Here is a 13,114-nt window from a genome sequence, read left to right on the forward strand (position 1 = left end):
TTAATAGTGTATATAAGGCTGTTTAAGTTGTATGTTAATATAGACAAGTCGAAGAAAATCTTTCAAGGTGGCAGAAATGCTTCAGGACATTGTATTTCTGAATATATCTGATATGTTTGGCATCTTATCTCATACATTTTGTCACGCCTATTGACAAATAAATACTTTTAAATCCAAAAACATCGTTCTTGTGACTTGATAATCCCTCTGGAGTGACTTGTAAGACCTGTTGCAGATACTAGGCAGTAGCATACGCAAAGGTTTTCAGGCTCCAACTGTGTGGGAGCCTCGTTACAAAGTTAAAGGGTTGTTTGGTGGCCATTTAAATATTCATTAAGTATGGCAACCAAACGTGAACAACTGGAAAACTTGCTTGTAAATTCTAATATAGATTTTATTTATTTACTTTTAGTGTGTATAGAGCCAGCATATCTCCACCAGACTCCATGTAAATAATCAGGATTTTTGATAGTTTTTATTAAGTTTGTGTCGACTTTGAATGAAGAGTTTTTCACGTTGATTAAAGTCCTGATTATTTACATGGAGTCTGGTGGAGTTTGGTGATGGTGATTTCGGGGCTGTTTCATGTTAAACTAAAAGGATCTTACTCTTTAACTAAAAGGTCTATCTCTGTAGGGATCCATCCCATAATGTTTTCAGACACTTAGAATAATAATCTGAGTCTGTCAGAACGTTTAGTGGACGCTGAAAGGGTCCAGATTGAAACCTAGCGAAGGTCCCCTTTAATATCTGGTGTTTTCAGAGTCCAGAGGTGGTGGCTTCTGTGGGGAAACTGAGCTACAACCAGCTGGTGGAGAAAATCATCGACTACAAACACTCAGCAGACAGCAGCCGAGTCAGTGAAGGTAACACACACACACACACACACACACACACACACACATAGACACACACACACACACACACACACACACACACACACAGACACACAGACACACACACACACACATACATAGACACAGACATACAGACAGACGCGCAAACACACATGAATATCTATATACTTTATTTCAACTGTGTGTGTGTGTGTGTGACTGTCTGTGTATGTCTCTCTGTGTGTGTCTGTGTGTGTGTGTCTCTCTGTGTGACTGTGTGTGTCTGTCTGTCTGTCTATCTGTCTGTGTGTGTGTGTCTCTGTGTCTGTCTGTCTGTGTGTCTGTGTGTGTGTGTGTCTCTGTGTGTCTGTGTGTGTGTGTCTCTGTGTGTGTCTGTGTGAGTCTGTGTCTGTGTTTCTCTGTATGTGTGTTTCTGTGTATGTTTTTGTGTGTGTGTGTGTGTGTGTGTGTTTATGTACATATCTGTGTGTGTGTGTGTGTGTGTGTGTGTGTGTGTGTCTGCAGGTCTTGTAGCAGAGCAGTTCCTAGAGTCCACAGCGACCCAGCTCTCCTATCACGGTCTGTGTGAACTCAACACGACGGCCAAGGAGGGAGAGATCTCTGTGTTCTTCAGAAACAACCACTTCAGTACCATGATCAAACACAAGGTGGAGACACACACACACACACACACACACACACAGAGACACACACACACACGCAGAGACACACACACACACACAGATATATATATATACACACACACATACACAGGGACACACACAGACACACAGAGAGACAGACACACACACAGATACAGTGCCTTGCGAAAGTATTCGGCCCCCTTGAACTTTTCGACCTTTTGCCACATTTCAGGCTTCAAACATAGAGATATAAAACTGTAATTTTTTGTGAAGAATCAACAACAAGTGGGACACAATCATGAAGTGGAACGAAATTTATTGGATATTTCAAACTTTTTTAACAAATAAAAAACTGAAAAATTGGGCGTACAAAATGATTCAGCCCCTTAAGTTAATACTTTGTAGCGCCACCTTTTGCCGCGATTACAGCTGTATAAGCGCGGGGTATGTCTCTATCAGTTTTGCACATCGAGACTGACATTTTTGCCCATTCCTCCTTGCAAAACAGCTCGAGCTCAGTGAGGTTGGATGGAGAGCGTTTGTGAACAGCAGTTTTCAGTTCTTTCCACAGATTCTCGATTGGATTCAGGTCTGGACTTTGACTTGGCCATTCTAACACCTGGATATGTTTATTTGTGAACCATTCCATTGTAGATTTTGCTTTATGTTCTGGATCATTGTCTTGTTGGAAGACAAATCTCCATCCCAGTCTCAGGTCTTTTGCAGACTACCGCAGGTTTTCTTCCAGAATGGTCCTGTATTTGGCTCCATCCATCTTCCCATCAATTTTAACCATCTTCCCTGTCCCGCTGGAAAAAAGCAGGCCCAAACCATGATGCTGCCACCACCATGTTTGACAGTGGGGATGGTGTGTTCCGGGTGATGAGCCGTGTTGCTTTTACGCCAAACATAACGCTTTTGCATTGTTGCCAAAAGTTCGATTTTGGTTTCATCTGACCACAGCACCTTCTTCCACATGTTTGGTGTGTCTCCCAGGTGGCTTGTGGCAAACTTTTAAACGACACTTTTATGGATATCTTTAAGAAATGGCTTTCTACAGTATCGCGGACCAGCCTGGTGTGTTCCTTGTTCTTCATGATGCTTTCTCGCTTTAAACGGACCTCTGAGACTATCACAGAGCAGGTGCATTTATACCGAGACTTGATTACACACAGCTGGATTCTATTTATCATCATTAGTCATTTAGGTCAACATTGGATCATTCAGAGATCCTCACTGAACTTCTCTGGAGAGAGTTTGCTGCACTGAAAGTAAAGGGGCTGAATAATTTTGCACGTCCAATTTTTCAGTTTTTATTTGTTAAAAAGTTTGAAATATCCAATAAATTTCGTTCCACTTCGTGATTGTGTCCCACTTGTTGTTTATTCTTCACAAAAAATTACAGTTTTATATCTTTATGTTTGAAGCCTGAAATGTGGCAAAAGGTCGAAAAGTTCAAGGGGCCGAATACTTTCGCAAGGCACTGTATATACACACACACAGATATACAGAGACACACACACACACAGACATATACACACACACAGATATACAGAGACACACACACAGACACAGACATACACACACACACGCACACACACACACAGACAACACAGACACACACACACAAAACACACACACACACACACACACAAACACACACACACACACACACACACACACACACACACACACACACACACAAAAACACACACAAAAAAACACAAAAAAAAAAACACACACAAACACAAAAACAAACACACAAAAATACATATATACCACACAGTCAGTGGTCAGTATCACTTCAATATCCATATATACAGTCAGTGGTCAGTATCACTTCAATATACATATATACAGTCAGTGGTCAGTATCACTTCAATATACATATATACAGTCAGTGATCAGTATCACTTCAATATACATATATACAGTCAGTGGTCAGTATCACTTCAATATACATATATACAGTCAGTGATCAGTATCACTTCAATATACATATATACAGTCAGTGGTCAGTATCACTTCAATATACATATATACAGTCAGTGGTCAGTATCACTTCAATATACATATATACAGTCAGTGGTCAGTATCACTTCAATATACATATATACAGTCAGTGGTCAGTATCACTTCAATATACATATATACAGTCAGTAGTCAGTATCACTTCAATATACATATATACAGTCAGTGGTCAGTATCACTTTAATATACATATATACAGTCAGTGATTGTGTCACCAGCAACAACACGTTGCTCAGTTTTGTTCCAGTAAGTTATGAACCATAATAACGTTTAAACGAATCCGCGGAAAACTCCGGAAGTGACGTAGTACGTCCCGCTCAGCGGATACGAAGATAAAAATATATAATATTCGTAATATTGATGTTTTTTTCTAACATTGTATTTCAGGAGTTAAACAATAAAGATAGTTATAATAATAAAATACAGTTTCATGTATTTGTCTCATGTATTGTGTGCTCGGCATCAATCTGAAATGGAATCAAGCCATCTCACGGCAGACAACAGAAACAGGAGCCGAACGAGTCCCCCCACCCACCCCGGAAGAACTACAAGTGCTCAAGCTTTGTAACAGCTTCTGTGGCGTTTCTTATGGGAGTTGTAGTTTTAAAGTATATTGGTGGGGGGCGCTGTCGAGCATGGGTAGAGAGTAGACGCACCGTTGCCAGCTCCGACATATTTATCCATTGATTTTTTTTTAAACGTCTGTTTAGCCCGTTGTCTTAGCCCCTATTTTTGGTTCGGACTATTTAAGACATCTGCCGATATGTCTGGGAAGGGTTCTACTCGCCAAGAACGTCCAGCTCGAGCTCAAAACCGACATGCTAACGAGAAAGCTAACCAGCCTTCTCCCGCACATGACGGCAACGACGAAGAAGGCCCGTCACTTTCGCAGTTGGTAAAACTTATTGAAAGTTTTAGGGCTGAAACCCGCGGTTCACTGGGCACCCTGCAGTCTACTATAGACACTTTTGGGACACGTCTTACTGAAGTTGAAGCTTCCCTGCAAGACTGCGACGATAGGATTACTGCGCTTGAGGCCAAATGCGAACAGCTAGCGAATTGCAACAAGTTGCTAATGGCTAAATCTGAGGACCTCGAGTCGAGGAGTAGACGACAGAATCTACGTGTTGTGGGTGTACCTGAAAACATGGAGGGGCCGCAGGTCACGGCATTTATGACAGACTTCTTTGCTGAGACGCTGGGTATGGAGATTCCTGACGGGCCAGAGATGTTGGATCGGGCACATCGCCTAGCTTTCCGTCCAGCCTCGGGGTCCGAGACCCATGATTGTAACGGTGCACCATTTCAGAGTGAAGCAGCGCATCCTCCAGCTAGCCAGGGAGAAGGGTCCGCTTACCTTCCGCGGACACGCGGTGCATATCTTCCCTGATTTTACTGCTGAGGTCGCTAAACGGAGAGCATCTTTTACCAACATCAAGCAGAAGCTCCGGGCTGCAGATGTCAAATACGGCCTGCTGTTCCCCGCTAGGCTCCAAATCTCATTCAACGGCGGCAAGTACAGCTTCGCTACAGCGGAGGAGGCAGTGAGTTTCTACGGCGAGTCCATAGTCCCGGCACTCGGGCGGACCCGGAGGACGACGCTACTGGATAACTTCTCAACGACCTCTTGGTGTCGCTATCTTTATAGCTGTACACAGGCTGACAACTTTGGACCGTTTCTCCTTTCTCTTTTTTTCTTTCAGATACTTATTATGTAGGCTCCTCTGTTATACACAGCTTATGGGTCTGAAGGTGGTGAGTCATAATGTTATTTATGCTTTATCCTGTTTGAGTGTGTTTTTATAACGTGTTTTATAGACGTTTACAACTATAAATGGTTACTTGTGGAGCACTGGTTTAATGCACAGTTAGGATGCATAATGTAGAGTGTAGACGCTTAGTTCAGGGAAGCGTTTTGGGTAGGAGGGCTAGATTGGTTTGTTTTTCTATCTTTCTCTTCTTTTTTTTCACATTGTTTTTTAGTTATGTTAATATGTCTATCAGAAGGTATTGTACACAGAGTCTAATACTGCACATGTTTCTCAGTGAATCCATTGTACGCACAATGTGGGATAATGGTTGATATTGCAGGAATTAAACTGTGCTCTTGGAATGTCCACGGGATTCAGGGCCCCATTAAACGTAAAAAGATTCTTAATTACTTAAAGAAAGAGAAAGTACAGATTGCAATGCTACAAGAGACCCATCTAGATGACAATGAACATCTAAAGTTAAAAAGAGAGTGGGTGGGCCAGATTTACTACTCGTCTTTCACAAGTAAGAGCAGGGGTGTAGCCATCCTAGTTCACAAATCTCTGCCCCTGACAGAGGTGGAAGTTAGGGCTGACACATCAGGCAGATATGTAATTATTAAAGGGACACTCTTTGGAGAAGCTGTCTCCTATTTAAATGTGTATGCCCCCCCGGTCCGTCCCTCTGATTTCTACACCAAGGTATTTTGTTTGTTCTCTGAGTGGATTGTTGAGTCCTCAGTGATAGCTGGTGACTTTAATTGTTGCCTAAACCCGTGCTTAGATAGATCTAATAGAACTGTACAGTCTAATATGGGGCAAAGTCGGTCTCTACTTGGCTGCTGCATGGATGTAAATTTTATTGACACTTGGAGGACCCTTCACCCCACCGAACGGCAGTATACATTTTATTCAAAAGTACATAAATCATCCTCCAGGATTGACTATTTTTTTTCCTCTAAAAATGCCCTTCAGAGGGTCATCTCTTGCTCTATTGGCAGTATAGTTATTAGTGATCACTCGCCAGTGTTTTTGGTCATGTCCAGCAGGGCTCAAAGCATTAGGGGGCAATGGCGCTTTCCAAACCATCTGCTTAAAAATCCCAATTTTAAAACGTATCTTAGTGAGCAGTTTAATTATTTCATTTCTGAGAACAGTGCCCCAGATGTGTCTCCTAGTTTACTTTGGGAAACTGCTAAGGCCGTTATGCGGGGCTCTACTATATAATTTTTAGTAGGTCTTAAGAAAAAACAGAGAGCAGAACAACAGCTTCTTGAGGAGCAATTAAACAAATTACAGGGAGAATTTAACCTTAAGCCTTCAGAAGGCCTGAGGCTTCAAATTGACACTACCACAGCAGCTCTGGACACTCTTCTATCTAAAGAGGCTCAGAAATCCATACTGTTCGGTAAGCATAAGATGTATGAATTTGGTAACAAGCCGAGCAAGTATCTAGCCAATTTGATTAAGGGACATGCTGGCTCCCAGGCTATTCCAGTTGTAAAGAACAGTGCTGGTGCAAGAGTCCATAGCAACAAAGATATAAACAACTCATTTCTTGATTTCTATGAACACTTATACAATTCTGAATCAGATCACAGCTTTGGGCGCAATGCATAATATTCCTATCATCTATCAAACTCCCTCAACCGTTCCCCTGAGCGCTCAGAAAGAGAGGCTGAATAGGCCTGTTACCCGACAGGAAGTGATAGAAGCTATCGGTGACTTACAAAATAATAAGGCCCCAGGACCTGATGGGCTGACCCCCGAATTTTATAAAACTTTTAGAGACCTGTTGGTGGACCCTCTTCTTCATATGCTATCCCATTCCTTTGATTCTGGGGCTCTCCCTGACACTATGATGGATGCAAAGATTTCCCTAATTTTAAAGAAAGGCAAACCTGCAGATGAATGTGCCTCCTACAGACCAATTGCCCTGCTGGACGTAGACCGGAAGTTATTGGCTAAAAATTCTGGCTAAGAGGCTTGAGGGTGTCCTCCCAGATTTAATTTCGGTGGACCAAACTGCGGTTCATGGCAGTGCGTAACAATGCGTACGCGGAACTATTGAACCTCATACAGCATAGTTCAACGTCAAAGGCCAAATCTCTCGTCATCTCCCTTGATGCAGAGAAGGCCTTTGACAGGATTGAGTGGCCCTATCTGCTGGGTGTTCTTTCGAAATTTAACCTTGGTGACAACTTTATTAAGTGGATATCTCTGCTATATGCTGCCCCTCGCGCCTCTGTTATTACAAATGGCCTGAAGTCTTTCCCGTTCTCGGTGAGAAGGGGAACTAGACAAGGTTGTCCGGCCTCGCCACTTTTATTCGCCCTTGCCATGGAGCCCCTAGCGGAGGCCATTAGATCTGATCCTTTGGTGATAGGCATTCAAGTGGGCCCCACGTGTCATAAAATCTCACTCTACTGTGATGATGTTCTCCTTTACCTAGGTAGTCCTGAATCTTCTATCTATTGTTGACATAATTAATTCCTTTGGTCGATTTTCAGGCTACAAAATGAATTACTCCAAATCTGAAGCTATGCCCCTCACTTCTCATGTGTCCTGGTCTCTGCAATGCTCCGCCCCTTTCCGTTGGTCCCCATCCGGTTTTGTCTACCTGGGCATACGCATTACTCCCTTACTCTCAGGCCTTTACAAAGCCAATTTTGTCCCTGCAATTCGTAAGATTAAGGAGGACCTGGCCCGATGGACGGCTCTGCCACTGTCTCTCCTGGTTAGGGCGAATCTTATCAGAATGACTATACTTCCCCGGTTACTGTATCCTTTCCAAATGATCCCAGCTTTGTTAACAAGAAAATCTCTTTCTGTTATAAACAGCTCTATGACTTCCTTTCTCTGGAAGAACAAGCGAGCCAGGTTGAAACTCACTACACTACAGCGCCCCCTCGAGGAAGGGGGCTTGGCAGTACCGATTTTAGACGGCTATCAGTTAGCATCTCTTTGCACCTATATTTGGCATTGGTTTGACAAGGGTACCGAGACTACCTGGCTTGATTTGGAGGCTGCCCCAGTGGCCCCTATTCCTTTGTACCATCTATTATATGCATCTAAGGGGTGGGCTCGCCTTAACTTAAAGGGCAATTTTATTCTACAGAATACTTTAAAAGTCTGGAGGATGATAAGAAAGTTAGAAGACCAAGATGGTTTTTTTTCTCTCCTTACACAAATACGCAGTTTCATTCTTTCTAATGCTAAGTTGTATCCTAATGGGTTTTCCATCTCAGTTGTGGAGAAGGCTCTCCTGAAGCCTGACTCCAGGAAACTTATTAGCAGGCTTTACAAGGCCCTGTCAACTTCAACCAGTGACTGTACGGTTCACGTTAGATCACTCTGGGAGGCGGATTTTGGGGAGACTATCTTGGACGATGTGTGGAATGGGATTTGGTCAGGCCCTGCAGGTTGCTTATTTACCAACAAGGCCAGGGAGATGCAATTTAGGGTCATACACAGGCTCCAAATCACACGGTGAACGCATAATAGGTTTAACCCATTGCTCTCAAAATTCTGTAATAAATGTAAAATTTCTGAAGGTACATATTTCCACTGTATATTTGCGTGCCCCTTATTAATGACTTCTGGGTCAAAATTTGTAAGGAAATTGATGTTATATTCAAGAAAAACTAGCTCTTACTCCCCACCACGGCTGTATTCTGGGGTTAAATACTAAAGCACTGGGTCTTGGCTCCTCCAAACTAAGGCTGCTGGAGGTGCTTCTCTTTAATGCAAGGAGATGTATTCTTCTTCTGTGGATCTCGGACTCTGTTCCCACGATTTCACAATGGACTCGGAGTGTGTTGGAACTTCTCCCATTAGAAGCTATTAGCTTCTGGCTCAGAGACATGCCTTTCCGCTTTTTCAAAATCTGGGACCCCTTCTTGGACTATATTGGGGAGGATGGTGCACGGACCCTTCAGAGTGGCCTCTATGGTCTAGCATGGTCTGAGATCTCAAAGTGCATTTCCAGGTGACATACAATGGCCTAAATAACCCAATTTTACTGATTACGTTGAGTATGCCTCAAATGCGCAAACCTTCTGTGTTTTTGTTTAGTTATTTGTTATTTTTTTATTTTTTATTTTTTATTTTTTTGTGTCTTGGTTGTTTGTTTATTTTAAGGGGTTACGGGTGGGCTAAAACGAGGGCTTTGTTCTTTACTCAGTAGCTGTATTCCTGTATGTTGAATGTGCCCTGAGGAAATTTAATAAAGATATGTTTAAAAAAAAATTGGTATATTTCTCATAAGTAGAAGTTGGCAGTGTATAATTTTGGATATACCCTGGGGTTTTTTGCGATGGAGAACACACTGGTGTCATCAGATTTTAAAAATCAAATCGTTAAATAGGTGAAAATAGCTTATTACCATATTTGACAGTGCTTACAGTAGGTACAATTTGGTGACCATAGCTACATGATAGCTGAGGTCCAGAGCTTTCTATAACAGCTGGTCTTATGTGTGTAGCACCTCCTGTTGCTAAATGACAAGCCTTCATACATGGACTAGGTTCAAGGTTCAGAGGTCAATATTTCAAAGCAGGAGTAATGTATCCTCTCCAGACTGACATATGTTCCTCTCCAGGTTGAGACCTTTCCAACGATGTGTTTGCTATAGTCCTATGACAACGTTATAATTTTTACACATCATGGAGACCACTTAGCAGGAGATACTTTATTAACCCCAGAGGGATATTTGTCTTGATTTCAAATGCTTCACAAATAACACTTGACATATTGTTTTATCATACAGCTGACATACTTACAGTAAGAAACAACATTAACAAAGGGATATAGGCTAGACTGAAGCACATCACACAGCAACAATTTATTGCTCATCTTTCACAAACAGGGACAAGAGCAACGCAACCATGCTTCATATCATGAAGCTGTTGCACACCCTCAATCTCAAGCAACATTATTTTAAGTTTTAATTGAGGTAGGTCCATATTAGGCCTATAGTTTAGAAATGTTAAGTTCACCCATATCTTCTGCCAGAGGATAAGAGCTCATACTTGGCATGGAGAATAAAGATAGAGCAGACCATATTCTGTGTGCTTGCCTGGAGAGACTGGTTTCTATTCCTCTCCACAACCTTCATGACAGTCATATTAATATGCTCTGTAATGCAGCCTTGTATAACACAAACCATCTGATTCACCGTGAGTGTCTGCTCTAAATGATAACACACACTTTCAACACGGGCCTTCCAGCCAAAGGTGCATGTTGTCCATATGAACACCATTGGGCCTATAGGAGCAGAGCCGATGGATTGGTTCATTATTTATGACCTCTGATATCCTCTGACCCAGCTCTATCTCGAGAGTTACCTCAACTTCAGTTTCAAAGGGGTCAGCTTTTCTTAGACATGAGTAGGGGGCACCAAGGAAGAAAGGTTGGGAACCACTGCTCTGACCCATGTCATGACCCTTTTCTCAGCTTGTGAAATGGTTGAATGAGATGTGTGAGTTTTGTCTTTGTGGAGTAGGGCTGAGGTAGAAGTGTGCCAAAATGCTAAAACACATGTTGTATATGTATACATACCCAAACAAAGCTATATACATCTTAATCTGTGAAAAAAACCTCAGCAAAAATCTGCTTATCCTTTTAATTTCCTGAAAATGCTTCCTAAAACTAGTCCCTTCTTAATTTTTGAAAAGGTAGTCTCAGTAAAGGCTACAAAGGTTAGGATGGCTACAAGCTGTAACCACGGTGATTGATATGAGGATCATCTTCTGAATATAATAATTAATATGTTAGGCCTACCATAAATTGATATTTCAAAAAAGTAATTTATTTAAAACAAATAATGCAGTGTGATTTTAAATCAAACTAAGTCCCACACATAGATATACTCATGTTTTTCCCCTTTAGTCTTTGCTATTAATATTCATCAACTGCAAAATTAGAAAATTGCGTTTTTAAATAACTATGCATGGAAAATAAAATAAAAAATGCTTCTCTTTGTATATAGTTTATTGTTTTTCACAACAGTACAATTCAAAACAAATGGAAATTAGTCAAACAAGCCATTAGGCTGTATTTCTAAACACTCAACTGTAGGTTTTTTATATAGTATATATAAGGCAAATCAAAGTGCTAAATATATAAAACACAATTTTTTCATTATTAGTATTTTTATTGTGTAAATTCTCGCATTACAACGTGGAACATTCTTTCACAGACGAGATGTGGAATTTCCACCGTCACTTCCCGCAGTTCCTTTAACGTAGACAAATAAATGAAACACTATTTTAATATTATAACTATCTTTATTGTTTAACTCCTCAAATAAAACATTAGAAAAAAACATTAATAATACAGATATATATATTTTTATCTTCGTATCCGCTGGGAGCGGGGCGGCGTTACACGTCCACTTCCGGGTTTTTCCATGAGATTCGTTTCAACGTTATTATGGTTCATAACTTACTGGAACAAAACTGAGCAACGTGTTGTTGCTGGTGACACAATCACTGACTGTATATATGTATATTGAAGTGATACTGACCACTGACTGTATATATGTATATTGAAGTGATACTGACCACTGACTGTATATATGTATATTGAAGTGATACTGACCACTGACTGTATATATGTATATTGAAGCGATACTGACGTTAAAGACCAGCTGATCGCTGCCCGATTCTTTGAAATGAATGGCCGCATTGCATTGGGGGATATCGGCTTTGAATGCGTCAAGCTCGGATCATATCGTAATGTTCTAATTACAGCATATAGGCATACTGTAATATTTTACCGGTAATAAGACCGAAATAATATTATTAAAATAAAGAAATTAATACCATGATAACATCTAAATAAATGTTGATAGATGTAGCATTATAGTTTAAAAAATATAAATCAACAAAAAAAGCAACCCAGCTTCCCTGGCCGAAATAGACCGAAATAATAACATTAAAATAAATACATATAAACCGTGATAATATCTCGGGAATAATGTTGATTAAAACAGTGGTTATTGGGCTAAAAATACCAATAATAACTGTCATAGATTTCGAGTTAAGGGGCGGGGGGCGTGTTTTTTTCTTTCGTCGATATCCGACGGTGAGGGAATAACATGAATGTCTATCTGACGGACCCCCTCGTCGAAAAATAACGTCAAGGGTACCCCTATTTCATTGAAACTTGACGCCAGGGTCCTTGACCATGCGTCATACATTTGACGAGTAGGGAGTGAGACTGTCTTGTACGAGCACATCTCTGGTAAACACAAGAATTAAAGTGGTGCTTTTTAGCAGGACTCTTTGTGGAGAAACTCAGATTTACAGATCTGTCGATTAAATCAACTAATGAGTGTTAATGAGTGTTAGTCGAATAAGAATTTCTTCAGTCGGGCACAGCCCTAGTAAAAAGCTGTCTGCTTTCCCCGTTTTCCACACACCTGTGTACCTGTGGCTGATGAGCTTTATGCCTTCCCAAAGACCATGCTCCACCCAGTGCTCAAACATAAAACTGCACCTTGACATAACCGACATGGAAGCATATACAAACAAAGTGGTGAAATGGCTCCAACAATATAGTTCCCGGTTTGTTTACTGGTTAGAAGATGGCTGTGTCTCATGTTACGTTGTTTTTTGTACACGCTGTGACTCTACAAATCACAACATGTGTTTTTAAAGCGTTATTTTGTCACTTTTGTCATTTATTCGGAGCAGTAGGATTACTGCAACCATTCACCTGCAGGTTCTGTGCTAGGCTTTGATTGATCGATTGATTGATTGATTGATTGATTGATTAGACAGTAAAGGAAATAAATGCATAACAGGATGCCAACACAGTGACATTGTACATTTATCAGAACTGTCGAGAA

At 41.1% G+C, this 13,114-nt stretch overlaps 1 long non-coding RNA gene across 1 annotated transcript in view; it reads left to right on the top strand.

The window, feature by feature from the left end:
• Positions 1–1,372: 1,372 nt before the first annotated feature.
• LOC120571440 overlaps positions 1,373–13,114 on the top strand; it is a 158,540-nt gene continuing 146,798 nt past the window's right edge. Inside the window, exon 1 of the long non-coding RNA XR_005641228.1 lies at positions 1,373–1,504. This is a non-coding gene — a long non-coding RNA (uncharacterized LOC120571440). The remainder of the gene's footprint in view (positions 1,505–13,114) is intronic.

Source organism: Perca fluviatilis, chromosome 13 (assembly GCF_010015445.1).
Source record: "Perca fluviatilis chromosome 13, GENO_Pfluv_1.0, whole genome shotgun sequence".
NCBI lineage: Eukaryota > Metazoa > Chordata > Actinopteri > Perciformes > Percidae > Perca > Perca fluviatilis.